Source organism: Zea mays, chromosome 3, assembly GCF_902167145.1.
Source record: "Zea mays cultivar B73 chromosome 3, Zm-B73-REFERENCE-NAM-5.0, whole genome shotgun sequence".
Classification (NCBI taxonomy): domain Eukaryota; kingdom Viridiplantae; phylum Streptophyta; class Magnoliopsida; order Poales; family Poaceae; genus Zea; species Zea mays.
The window spans coordinates 28,838,009-28,852,914 of NC_050098.1; the positions used below are offsets into that span (position 1 = coordinate 28,838,009).

Below are 14,906 nucleotides of genomic sequence, written 5' to 3' on the forward strand. Positions count from 1 at the left end.
TCTAAGGATGCTAGAATGTGCAAAGTGCAAGTCATTCAAATACTTGATGCACAACTTTAGGGGGAGCATACATAACTTGTGTCTTTTGAGACTAATTGTTGCTTGAGTGATCTTGTATAGTCTCAAGGTGGAAAAGCGAAGATGAGCAAGAAATGGAGCAATCAGGACTTGGGTACCTCCATAAGTCAAGTATTTGGTATCTTAAGTTAATAGAAGCTTCATCTTGTGCCACAATACTATAACTTGTTCTAAGTTTGGTGTCTTAGCAACAAGAAAAGGTTAGGATAAAGGACTAGGCACAAGTGTGGAGGAGCTCCCTAGAGATTAAACTTTCAAGATGGAAAGTACACCACAACATGGTAAAGGTACAAAAGGAAGTATTGATCTTTAGCGTATATGTATCTTAATTTTCCTCCAATGCTTGTGGTGCATATGTTTAATGTGTAAGGGGGAGTAATGTTAGTGTGTTGTATTTTACCTGCTTAATACCCTGCTGTCCCTTGACATCATCCTATGTTCTTGCTCGAATATGGTTTTGGTGTTTGATGTCAAAGGGGAGAATTTTGTGCATTAAAGCTAAGGTTTCCTTGAGTTCCTTTGATCTTAAGGAGGGATTAGTTTGAGTTCCTTTGATCTTAAGGAAGGATTAGTTTGAGTTCCTTTGATCTTAAGGAAGGATTAGTTTGAGTTCCTTTGATCTTAAGGAAGGATGTGTTAGTTTGTGTTATTGATAATTCTTATCATATGCTTCTTGTTATATTATATGGTGATAATGCAAGATTAGTGCTTCCGTTAATATGAATCAATTGGCATCTATTGTGTTTATCCTGTAATAGATATTCATGTGGTTCTGGTGGTTTGAGTTCCTTTGATCTTAAGGAAGGATGTGTTAGTTTGTGTTATTGATAATTCTTATCATATGCTTCTTGTTATATTATATGGTGATAATGCAAGATTAGTGCTTCCGTTAATATGAATCAAAAATTGGCATCTATTGTGTTTATCCTGTAATAGATATTCATGTGGTTCTGGTGCTTTAAAATTGCTTTAAATTGGTATCTTGATGGTGAATAGTGGTAGGTTGATATCCCTGTGGTATATCCATTCAATTGGTGTTTAACTCTGATTCTGTGCATATGTTTAATTATCGACAATGCATCCCACAGGTGCTAAGGTGTAGTAATGCTTCGAATTAGCCTAAGTATGTGCAATTTGGCATATAAGGCCAAAGTTAAGATTTTAATGTAAGCACATATTTAGGGGGAGCATTCTATAAACTTAGAATTCAAATTTGTGCTTTAAATCTCATTCTTATGTAAGCTTTAATTGTGTTGCCATCAATCACCAAAAAGGGGGAGATTGAAAGCTCTCTTGTGGGTTTTGGTGTTTAGATGACAACCCAATTAAAGGACTAATAAGTGTGCTAAGTGTTGAACAGGTGCTTAATGCCAAGCTAACAGGGTTCAACACAAGTGAACAAGTATGATGGTCCAAAGACTAGATTATCTATAGATAATGGACATCACAAGCAAAATGGACATTGCTTAAGTGAGACTCGATGTGCGCAACTCAGAGACAACCGATCAAGCCAAGGATGGAAGCAAGAAGAGCTTCGAGGTACCGGGTGCATGGGAGAAAGTCAAGGAGACCAGGAACCCAAAGCCAGGGGTGAAGAAGAAGACTTGCAAAGTCAAGGTTGATCTTGTTAAGAGTTATAGTGCATCAAGGAACACTACATAAGGACATGACTTACAACCAATAAGGTAACATCTACAAATTATGTGATGTAAGTCATATGGCTCAAGACCAAGCTCAAGAAGTGTACAAGGTCACTAAAAGGAGAAGCCGTGTCAAAACCAGAACTAGAAGCAGCCCAAAAGAGCTAAGTGCTCAACTTGACTTGATCTAGATTTGTCATTTCTGAGCTCAAACATCCTGCGAAGGTCACATAGGATATCTCCAAACTAGGAACAACCCAAACTAAAGATCAAGGTGCAAAACAAGAACAAGGTGTGTTTCTAGACTTAGTGAATTGTTTTTGAGTACTAACATATTCTATCTAAGTGCTAGAAAAAGCTAGAAAAGAATTGCAAAATGTCTTGGCTCGGCGCAGCCAAAACTCTGCTCAGTCTGGCACACCGGACTGTCCGGTGCACCAGGCTGAACTCCGGTGAATAGGCCGCTCTCGGGAGAAGTTTGACGGCGTACGGCTATAATTCACCGGACTGTCCGGTGGTGCACCGGACTGTCCGGTGAGCCAACGGTTGACTGCGTCAACGGTCGGCAGCGCAATCAGCGGGCGACGCGTGGCCTGAGCCAACGGTCAGTTGGCGCACCGGACTGTCCGGTGTGCACCAGACAGTGTCCGGTGAGCCAAGACGACCGTTGCTCCAACGGTCAGCTGAGCCCGATATGGAAGGAGATCGCGCACCGGACATGCTACAGGACTTGTCCGGTGGTGCACCGGACTGTCCGGTGCGCCACCTGACAGAAAGCAAACATTGCCTTCCAAAAGGATCTCCAACGGCTCCTAGGCCACTTGGGTCTATAAAAGGGACCCCTAGGCGCCTCCAACAAGTACGCAAGTGTAGCCAACAATTGTATACATCACTCGGATCGATTCTCTCCCTCTCGTGTATATCTCTCTATTTTGTGTAGAAGGCAAAGATATTAGCCTTTAGAGAGTGGAGAAGTGCTGCTAAGAGCTAGAGCATAGTCTTGAGCGCATTGTTACTCTGCCGGAGTGCTGTCAAGAAGACTGTAAGCAGCCGTGGTTTTGTTGTAACCAACATCAACATAGTGGAAGGCTCTATCTGTCATACTAACAGATCTGAGCAAACGGAGGAAGGAGTTGAAATAGACTCCAAGCCCAGGTGTGGCTAACTCCAACGAGGACTAGGCAAGCATTTCAGGCTTGGCCAAACCTCGGGATAAATCCCTGCGTCTGTGTGCTCTGCTCTATGTTGCGTGCCGATCCTCTGTTTTATCTACTCCTTATATCCGCACTTCAATACTCATCTGTGGTACAAGCTGTATTTGAAGTGCAGGGCATTTTGAGACAGGATCTTCAATTCCACTTCAACCTACTCGAAGGGTCTTTCATTCCACTGCGATCTGGTATTCGAGTAGAGTATGAATTAAAGTTTTAAAGTGATAATTTTTATTCGCCTATTCACCCCCCTCTAGGCGACATCCAAATCCTGTTCCCGGGCATAGGGAACTTTCACTCGTGCTGTTTGTCTTTGTGTTATGACTGATTTGCTTCTTTGTGATGAGTGTTGATGTGTTGTGGCCCTTGGTTCGTAAGGTCATCAATTTACTAGGTGAGTGCCATAGAGTTAGGTAGTTGGGTTCTCTCCCCTTCTCTCCTTAATCCATCTATGCTTACCTTTTCCATCTATACACTTCCCTCTTGCAACTGTCTGGTTGGCATTCTCTAACTTCTCTTAATCAATCAAGATCAGAGTCAACAGCGTCTTCACCAAGTGGGTATCAACGCTCCAGTTAAGGGGGTTAGCCGCAAACCCCAATGAAGACAATGCGATCAACATCAACCAACAAGATCAAAATGGCGCAACGAAAGCATGTGTGGGTCCTAACCCATAGGTCCAAGAGATCCTCAAGAATTGCATCAATCGGTCTCAAGCATCTGAAGGTCGAAGCAACCAGTCCGCAAGTTAAAGTTGCTAGAGTCAAAGTTGAGCCAAAGAAGCTGTAAACAATGAATGAACCAATCTCATTTTCTTGCTAGCCTCTTCTTGAATCTCGAGGACGAGATTCTGTTAAGGGGGTTAGATTTGTAACACCCTAAATTTGGGGGTATAAAATTTCTTTTCTAATATCCACCAAATTCAGGTGTGAATCTCTCAATTCTTCGCTTTCCTTTCTCTTTTTCCTAAAAATGGAGAATTATTTTGTTTTATATTAGCGTAAACCTAGTGGAATGAGCCCTAGGGGCACTTTGGTTGTTGCATTCATGTTGTTGCATGGTGTTTTCAAGTGCAAAATGTGTTTGAAACATGTTAACATATCTTATAGAAGGGCTCGGTAAATTTTCATATTTTTCAGAATATTTTTTCTATTTTCCGGAAACCAAAATCTATTCATTTGAGGAACTTAAAAATGTTTTTAGAAACTCTAATTATGTTTTTTGAGTTCATTAGGTGCCAAAACATTTATAGGAATTTTCCTGGATTTTTTTGAAAGCATCTATCATATTTTGAGCATAAAATATGGATTTCTAGGTTTTTTCGAATTTTAAAATGGTAAATCCGAATTTTAGCCGCATTTCCATCTCGTCCGAACCCTAGATATATATAAATGTCCAGCTTCATCTCGTCGAGCCCGATCTAGAACGCGAAACGGTTTCTCCAAATCCGATCTCTAGCTCTCGGTATTGCTCGCCGAAGTTCGAAACGGTTCTAACTCCGGCGACAACTCCGGCGAGCAATTACTCCCAATCCGTGCATCGTCTGTGGAATCCGAGGGTACCACTGCGTTCGTATCGTCAAGGGCTTCGTAGGCTTCATAGGGGCGCGTTCGGTTCGTCGATCGGACTCCCGAATCTCTGGCAATCGACGGATTTGTCCTCGGTTCCGGCGAGAGTCTTCTTCCCTCGTGAGCTCCTCTATTCTCGTTCTTCGTTTTCTTGAATTTCTAGGGTTTAGAGAGGTAGCACCTCGTTCCCCCGCACTCCTGACCCGGTAGCGCGGCACCCTACCCCCGGCCGTGCGCTCGCGGCCCCTGCGGGCGTGACCTCCGGCGACGGCGCAACTGCTCAGCGTAGCTGTCCGCCCGACCATGGCCTTGGTCGTAGCCCACTGCCCGCGCGAGCTCCCTCCCAGGTGGGGCCCCAGCCCGCGGGCGCACGTGCCCTGCGCGGCATGGCCGGCCCCCTGGCAGAGGTCGAGCTCCCCCGTCCCCTTGCACAGCCCCTTGCTCCTTCCCCTCATGGCCATGGAATTACTACGTGAGGAAGAAGATGACAGTTCTGTAAATTAGTACGCACGAATTACAATATAGTTTAAAACCATCATAACTTTTGCGTTTTAAACTCAATTCGATCCATTCAAATTGGGTTAGACTCGTATTAAATTTATCTTAATTTAGAAATATTTATCACCACTGTTGCACATTTTATTTAATTTATTTAAACGTTTGTTTAACCAATGGCTACTGAAACGACAATTCAATTTTAAAATCTAATTTAGGAATTCGATTTGTGTATTTATAATTAGTCACCAACATGATTAACCTTAACTAAAATGTTTCTCATTAATAATTATTTAGTTTAATCATGTTGTTTATTTATTAGTTTTGCATGTCGGTCGCGCGTACCGTGCGCGTGTCGCGGTGCTATTTCGCGCGAGTCGTCGCATGTCGTTCGCGAGTGTCGCGCGTGTCGTTCGCACGCGTTGTCGCACGTATCGCGCGTTGTCCGGACGAGAGATTAAATCATTCGCTTATAATTACTCATGTGAGTTAATTAGTTATTTATTTTAACATCAACTATTAAAATAGTAAGTTAGTCAAAACTAGGTAGTAGTATTAATTTACATTTGATTAATATCAATTAATATAATTATGTTGAATTGGATGTTCTAATTAGTACTTGTTTAACGTAAACGCGCTAACCCCTCGACCATAGCTTCGTCTATCATGGTTCTTTTCCTCGCGTAACCGTAGAGGCGCTCTCTATTTTATATTGCTCGCTTTTATAATATTTTATCTTGTATGGTGTAATATTCTTATGCATATGTATATGTTTGTTTGCTTGTGCCTGTTCGTCTTCGCGTCGCGTCGCGAATAGATTGTGATCTGTTCCTGAGCTTCGAGGAATCGACGATCAAGATTTGGTGAACCACTGGTCCCAAGATCAAGCTCTTCGAGTTCTATAAGGCTGAAGATCCTAAGCATCCGTTTGGTGAAGGCAAGTGTCATCTGACCTATTATATCCCACTAGTCGGTCGCCTGTGCGTTGCGACGGCTCACAACAATACCCATGTAAACTATCCACCAAAAAGATCTCAAAATTTTTTATTGATTGTCTCCGCTCTCCGCATAATATTTTTTTGATTTGACTAACTGATGTTGTTTACTTCATCCAATATGTCTTGGTACAACACGACCAATAAAGAGAGCGATTAGAAGAGAGTTCACAACGACTGACTGAACGAACAAAGATTATAGAATGACATAATTCCACCATACAGAGATCAAATAAGAGGAAGTTTGTGAGCTAAAATTAGAATCGATCTTGTGTGATATCTAGCGGCAGCCAAAGATAGTGTTTAAGTGGCACAGACTGCATCAGCACACTGTTAGAAACAAGCTCCTCCTATACATACAATTACATCAAGGAGGGACCTCATTGTATATTACTGTTTGTGGTCCCATATGGCAAAATGAGATGAACGGGAAAAAACAGAATCATCAGACAGCAAGCTTACATAGCTAGGATTGTAGCAGGGAAGCAATACCAAGCAAAACACAAGCCCAAAAGAGAAGATATAATTAGAAACAGTATTATTTCACTTAGCTGCTCCTAGAACTTGAGGTCAGATCAGAATGGCGCAAATCAGTAGCACAAAATGCAGTATCAAAATACGAAAATGAATGCATTTAAACATTGAAAATAGCACAGCAGAAGCAGCTAACATCAGTCAAAAAATCAAGTAATACCAGTAAAATCAATTGAAGACCTAAATTTGAACGTAGATAAAGACATGTAGACCAAACTATTGATGTCCAGACAAATTTAACAGAGAGCAAATGTTCTCGAACACCCCACCCCACCCCAAATCCCCTCATCACCAAAGAAGCCTGAGTGTGGTCTAGAGAAGGGATAAATAATATCAGTGATCATTGCCAAGTATTGTGCAAATACAGGAAGAGAAATCTTACATCTACCACCATCTTGTCAATTTCACAGATGTCAATTTGTTCCACAGAAGAATGTCGTGAAACCTCAGGCAGAACACCACTGTCACCCCCTCCAATAACCAGCACCTGTGTATCATGAAACAATTTAAAGTTACATCCAATAAATTTTTAAAACTATTAGCATTCATCATTTGAAAAGTATAAAAAATCACCTAGTTAATGAACTTGGCAATACAACCACATTCTAACAATTTTTTACCACAAACTTCTCCAGGTATTACAAGTTCAAACAAATTATAAGCGAGAACTGTATAAAATAACCGATGACCTATTCTTACATCTATTTCAATCGATGCAAATAGCATCAGAGTACACATTTTAATGCTAAACGCACCACATCATGTACGTGATTATCCTTGGCTATGATCTCACAAGTATTTCAAATTCGCCTCAACAATCATGTTATAATAAGCTAATAATTGCAGTTCCGATTTAGTCTATTTGCCATAAAAATAAATGAAGAAATGTATTTATCTTATTTTCTAATAACTATATATAAGTCAAACAAAGATGTTCATAAAGGCAAGGTACCAACAGCAAAAACAAAAGATTATGGCATGTACCTTCTTGGGGTCTTTGATGGAGCAAAGGGGAGGTGAGTGATAATCTCTTGGTACGCACACTCATCCCTCTCCGTAACCTGAATAACTCCATCGAGGACGAGCACCTTCCCGTACGTAGAGGACTACAATTTGAAATGCAAAACAGAGAGGCACAGAATCAAGCCCCGTTGATGAATCGCAGGTGGACTTTAGGTGCCAGCAAATAGGGAAATTAACGATTACTGAAAGACCATAACGTTTTGGTAGTCTGACTTCCCTTGGAACAGCACCTTCGCCACCTTCAAAGAGTGTGCCTCACCTGCCATTTAGTAGCCACCAAAATAGACCCACGAGCAAGGGCAAACACACGTGGATCCGCATGAGCAGGCAGCGACGAAAGAAGAATATCCGAGCTCCGAAGAGAGAGTGTGTGTGGTCGACAGGACAGGAGAGCATCATGATGCGCAACAGAGGAGCGGAGCGAATAGGAGGCGCAGAGCAGCAGGATGCACCGGGCCACATGGGGCTGATCTCGGAGAACCATCCCGGGATGACTGCGGAGATCCCCGCCACGGCGGCATCCTCCCCGCTCTCCCGCGTCCTTTTGGTCGCGGCCTCGGCTTCCATTCCGAAACCCTGAGCACGCGAGGGATGGGTGTGCGGGCTGGCGGAGGCTGGGGAGTGGGAGTGGGAGAGGGGCGCCACGCTCGCAGCTGCGTTTGCCTTCTGCCTGCGAGGTTTTTGGGTTTGCTCGCCTTGACGCCATGGGGCAGGCCATGGAATGCCTCGAATCCACCATCCAGGGCAGCCTCCGCGTCAAGGAGCAGGGAAAGCAGCAGCCTCCTCCTGCTCCATCCTTCTCCCTTGCTTCTTCGCCTTTTCGCCCCACCTTGGTTTTTTGCTTCTAACTCGCAAAGGATGAAATCTGGTCCTTGTTTATAGCGGGATTACTGGATGAAATCGGGTCCTTGTTTATAGCGTGATTAGTTTGGTGAGATAAAGCTTATCTAGGGAGAGGAATAACAACCGGTGAGGGATAGAAGCTATAAGCGCGGTTGGAGCAGAGCGAATGGCGGCGTGGGGAGGAGAATGGAAGGGGAGGAGGCCGGACGGTTGTTTGGGAGCGCGAGAAGGGGAGGAGGTCGCGGTTGTTTGGGAGCACAAGAAGGAGGCCACGTACTGCGGGTTGAATTTAAAAAAAGTGTAAGGGTTTTCTTATAAATTATTGATGCACGACGACCGTTGAAACTGGTGCTTTAAATATAGTATAGATTTACTTTATAATTCATCAACCTGCATACCATGATCAACCTAAGGATTGACTAACTTCATATTTACCTTGTCCTTGATTACCTTTTGGGTTACTATGGTTAGCTTCAAGCTATTGCTTTACTTTAATCAATGAACATGATGTGAACACTTATGATACGATGTTGTCATTATGATTATGATGTTGGATTGGTGATACTTTAGGGGGCTCGAGCGGTTTCTCGAGTGCCTCTGCGTAAGGACCTGTTCGTTGGATGACCGCCCGGGAAAGCAGTGCAACCATGAGGGTGGTATGTGATGCCCTTAGCTAAATAATTAGAGGAACTGGGGTGTAGTTCGCTTCGTCGTCATGCTGTCAATGGGGCTCGGTGTATGTGGCTCGCTCTGCCGAGGGTGGATTGCCCCTTGGGGAGGAGTGCGGTACATTTAGGAAACCTAACGGGCGGCTACAGCCTTAGGGAATCTTTGTAAAGGATTCGTAGTGAATCCCTGGCCAATCACCTCGGGACTGAACAAGCGTCTTGCAAGCCGGGGCTAGAGAGGGAATCATGGCTTGTGGGTAAAGTGCAACCTCTACAGAGTATTATGAAACTGATATATCAGTCATGCTCACGGTTATGAGCAGCCAAGGGAGCTCCATTAATTAGAGTCACATTGATCAGAGATACTTTGTTTACAGATGATGATGATGAGGATAATGCTTGTTTCTATTGTGATTATGATTATGATTATGGTTTTATGGTATTCTTCCCGTTTGGAAAGGGTACTTTTGGGTTAACAACTTGGGTTAATGTCAAAACCTGGCTCTCTACTAGTAATAATTACATGATCAACTAAAAGCAACTGCTTGACCCTAACCCCACATAAAGCTAGTCCACTTTAGCCAAACGGGACATTTGTTGAGTACATTGATGTGTACTCACCCTTGCTTTCACAAAACACCAGGTTGCCTTTGGTGCAATCTATGCTCAGGTAAAGAAGAAGGTGTCGAGGCAGATCTTCAGGAGTTCCAGGACTTCGACGAGTTCGATGATTAGGCTAGCGACCTCCCCCAGTCAGCTGTCTGTGGTGGGTTGTTTACATTGGCTACGTTTCTATTATGTGCACTTTGATTTATATTATGTAAATGGCTCTAGTCTGTATTATTATTACTTACTATTTATTGTTATTCGAAGCATTGTGCTATGATGAGTCATTTATGTAATTGATGTGTACGTGAATTTCTGATCCTGGCACGTACATGGTTCGCATTCGGTTTACCTTCTAAAACCGGGTGTGACATGTTCTAAGGATGGGTAGATATATCATCATGTCTCTTAGTAGCAATAATATAATGCACATATAAAAATAGGCTAAGGGATTATGTTTGAAATATAGGTAAATTATGCATCAAAGGGATTCAGTGAGCTTGTAGTTGCTTTAACCGGCGAAAGTGTTTGAGCTCATGGAACTAGCTTCTGGCTTCACCGTTTGTTGTATACTCGTGGAACTAGCCTTCATAGGACAACACGAACGCTTTGATAACTACACAACAAGAACAACCAAACATACAAACCAATGAGTATATCAATAAATATTCATTATAGTGGTCAAGAATTGTGGTAGATGAGTGGATATAGATTCAAGTAGAGTTTGTGTCGACGGAGTGGAGATGCTTACCTAAAGGGTATATTGGAGGTGAACCAACACTAGAGGTGTAGTCGGTAGAGCGGAGTAACTAAGTGATCTGGAGTTTGCCTCGACTTAGGGGTGTTGAGTGTGTGACGAGAAAGATGATAACTCTCTAAGTATATTTATAGCTAGATGCATATCACTTAGTACGGTAGATGTCATGGTTATGAGATTAGTGGTAAAGGAATCAGTTCAGATAATGAATTATAGACGATACATGGGACAAGTATATTTTTGGAGTTTTCTAGAATATGAACCATGCTTAGGGGATAACATGGTTATGTAGGGGATAATTTGATAGGAATTTTTAGAAATAAGAACTTGCAAGTAAGAATTGTCGAAATTAGAGTTTGGATGGAGGAGTTTTGGATTTTATAACTATATGAATTAGAAAAATAAAAGGAAAAGGAGTATTTCTAGAATATTCCAAAATTTGAATATTTGGGATATTTGGAAAATAAAAAACATGAATGTATTTTTGAGTGGAGTAATAGGAAATATTCTGGGCTATTCATGAGGAGAGGTTCATGTTGGTGTCAACCGTTCCTGCCTATGATGTCAAATGAGAAACAACAGCTAGGTGGGACCTAAATAGGTGGAATATTGTGTTATCCTAGCCCGGGTGGGTTGTGGTATCTTGGCCCAAGATTTTTATAGGATTGATAGTGTTGGGGGTCTTCTTCTTCGTCGAAGGTCCTTAGGATAAAGACATCATTGAAAAAGTGATTTTGAGAACTCCTCTCTCTCTGCCGGTCCTTGAGACGAAGATCTTGTCTAGAAGCAACGATAATGATTGCCAAAGCTATCACCGAAGGATGACAACTTTGGCTTAGCTCAATCCGAGGAGGAAAAAGACTAGTTAGTCCTTAGTGATTTATGTTACAATTATGAACGAATGATAAGGTTATGAATGTACTGTTACAATTATGACCTTTAACAATAATTGTGTTGGCTTGTTCTTGATTTACAGCATTTGAGAACAAGTGACCAACATTAGCGCCCACCTCCGGTGAAGTCACTTCCACGACCGCGACGATGGCTTTGCAAGGCAACCAAGCTGTGGCACCTTTGGCTACGAAGTTGGTGCTCCCAATCACAGGCGACTCAAGTTCTGAACCAGCCAATAAGAAGTAGAAGAAGGAAGCACAGAGAAGGGTGCAACATGTTGGACTGCAGGGACCCTTCATCAAGTCCAAGTGGTCTCATATACCAATCACCTTCTCCCAGGAAGATCTTCAGCTCAAGGATTATCCTCACAATGATTCAATGGTTATATCTTGTGTCATCAAGGGGTTTCTAGTTCATAACGTTCTTGTAGACACAAGCAGTGCAGCAGATATCATCTTTGCAAAAGCTTTCAGGCAGATGCAGGAGCAGGATGATAATATACATGACACAACACACCCCTTGTGTGGCTTCGGAGGAAGACAGATAGTGGCACTCGGGAAGATAACGATGCCAATCACCTTCGGTTATGTTCAGAACACAAGGGTAGAACAAGTTGTTTTTGACATTGTTGATATGGAATATCCCTACAATGCAATCAGTGGTCGAGGGACATTAAATGCCTTCGAAGCAATACTCCATCCAGCATATCTATGCATGAAGATACCATCTGACCAGGGTCCCATCGCTATGCATGGAAGTCAAAAGGCTGCTAGAAGGGCCAAAGGGAACTGGACAGATTCAAAGGCCATCCACAACATAGATGAAGCCGAAGCTCATCAATAGTATAAACATAAAAGAGATAAGGCTGCCTCAACAGATCAACCAAAGCCCATGCTTCTGTGCAAAGACATAGCCGAGCAGAAGGTGTTGCTGGGTCTCAATTGTCTGGTGAGCAAGAGAAAACTTTGTTGAGATTCCTGTTTAACAACAAGGATGTCTTTGCTTGGTCAATCAATGATCTTTGTGGTGTTAATAGAAATGTCATTCAACACTCAATGCAGATCCGGTTATCAGGCCAAAGAAGCAAAAGCTTAGGAAGATGTCCGATGACAAAGCCGAAGGTGCAAGAAACAAAGTCAAAAGACTCTAGAGTGCCGGAGTAATCAGAGAGGTGACATATCCAGAGTGGCTAGCCAATACTGTGAATTTGTGATGGTGCAAAAGGCTAATGGAAAGTGGAGAATGTGCATTGATTTTACGGATCTCAACAAAGCGTGTCTGAAGGATGAGTTCCCCTTGCCAAGAACAGACTCCCTTGTGGATGCAGCAGCCACTTCAGAGCTCATGAGTCTACTAGATTGCTATTCATGCTATCATCAAATATGGATAAATAAAGAATATGAGCTTAAGACAAGCTTCATAACCCCTAGTGGGACCTACTGCTACCTTCGGATGCCCGAGGGGCTCAAGAATGCTAGAGGAAGCTTCAGCAGAATGACTGCCAAAGTCCTTAGCTTTCATATTGGCAGGAATGTTCTGACATATGTCGATGACATCATAGTGAAAAGCATGAAGCAAGAAAATCACATTGCCGACTTACAAGAAACATTCGCCAATTTTAGAAAGGCCAGTCTCAAGCTCAACCCAGAGAAATGTGTCTTCGGGGTGAATAAGGCGAAATTTCTTGGGTGTCTTGTGTCAACAAAAGGAATTGAAGTAAATCCAAACAAAATAGAAGCTATACTTCGGATGGAGCCACCAAGCACAAGAAAAGGTGCTCAGAGATTAACATGAAGATTGTTATCACTCAACAGATTCATCTCAAGATCAGCGGAGAGGAACTTGCTATTCTTTGAAGTGCTAAAATCAGCCGAAGTCTTTCCATGGGGACCAACTCAGCAAAAGGCTTTTGAAGAGCTGAAGCAATATCTAATAGAATTGACAACATTGAATCCACCTTCGTCAGGAGCCCCATTGCTACTGTATGTAGCTGCTTCCCACGCTGCAGTCAGTGTAGCGTTGGTGCAGGAGAAACAAGATGGCCAAGCGAAGAAGCAAGTTCTAGTGTACTTTGTCTCTGATGTACTTAGTCCATCAAAAAGAAATTACACAGAGCTAGAGAAGGTACTATATGCTGTCTTGATGGCCTCCATAAAGCTTCGACATTATTTTCAGTCATACCATATTATAGTACCTTCGTCTGAACCTCTCAAGGAAATTATAAGGAACAAAGAGGCCACAGGAAGAGTTGGAAAGTAGGTTGCAGAGCTGAATGAATTCACTATTGATTATGTTCATAGGTCTTCGATCCAATCCCAAGCGTTAGCGGACTTCATTGCTAATTGGATGCCAGGGACTCAGGACGAAGAAAGCACAAAAGATAACGAAGCTTGGATAGTGTTCTGTGATGGGTCATGGGAGACCTTCGGCGCAGGTGCAGCTGCTATCCTAATTTCACCATCTAAGATCAAAACCTGCTACACAGCTAGATTGGAGTTCAACTGCACAAATAACATTGCAGAGTACGAAGTCGTTGTCTTGGGGCTTCAAAAGCTCAAGGCTATGGGAATAAGAAGGGCAATCCTCAAATCTTTTTCACAGGTTATCACAGGCCAGGCCATATCGACAAAAGCAGCAGAGCAAGAGATCCGAAGCTTGAGAAGAATCTGGATACAGTTCGAAGAATGGAAGTCTCTTTCGAAGGCTTCTCAGTGAAGAATATTCCAAGAGGAGAAAATGAGCATGCAGATTTATTAACTAAATCAGCGGCACAGGGGCTCCCACCCCGTTTGGAAGTATTCTTTGAAACTATAAAAGCACCTTCAGTTGAGCTCATGGAGCGAGCGGTGCTTACAATCTCACCAATATGTAGTGAAGATTGGAGGACTGAGATTGTATCTTTCTTGCAAGGCAATTATCCTTCGGACGACAAAGTTTACATAAAAAAGAATGCAAGCCAGGACAAGGCCTTACATGATCATAGAAGAAGAATTGTATAAACAAGGAGTTTGCTCTCCATTGCTGAAGTGTCTATCTAGAACCGAAGGCCAAGAACTAATGAAAGAAATACATGCAGGGGTATGCGAAGCTCATATTGGGTCCAGGCCTTTGCTTGGAAAAGTTTTTAAACAATGATTTTATTGGCTGAAGGTAGCTTCGGATGCAGCGGATTTAGTTCAAAAATTTGAAAACTGCCAGAAGTGTGCTAGAGACCAAAAATAACCTTTGTCTTTAACTCAGCTAATCCAGCCCACTTGGCCATTGCAAAGGTGGGGCCTATATTTATTAGGCCGACTTCCACCAGCACAAGGAAATTTTAAATATGTCGTGGTAGCGATGGAGTATTTTTCAAAGTGGGTCGAAGCTAAACCTCTAGTTACAATCACTTCGGTCATGGTCCAGAAGTTCTTCTAGCAGAATATTGTTTGTCGGTTTGGTGTGCCGAAGGCAACTACGGTTGATAACAGAACTCAGTTTGATGCTGAAACATTCAAAACTTTTTATGACCAAATTGGTACAAAAATACATTTTGCATCTGTGAGGCATCCAGAATCAAATGGACTGGTAGAATGAAGTCACTAACAGAATCATTAT

At 42.5% G+C, this 14,906-nt stretch overlaps 1 pseudogene; it reads right to left on the reverse strand.

The window, feature by feature from the left end:
* Positions 1 to 6,861: 6,861 nt before the first annotated feature.
* On the reverse strand, positions 6,862 to 13,933 carry LOC103651847 (spermidine synthase 1-like; annotated as a pseudogene).
* Between the last annotated feature and the right edge of the window lie 973 nt (positions 13,934 to 14,906).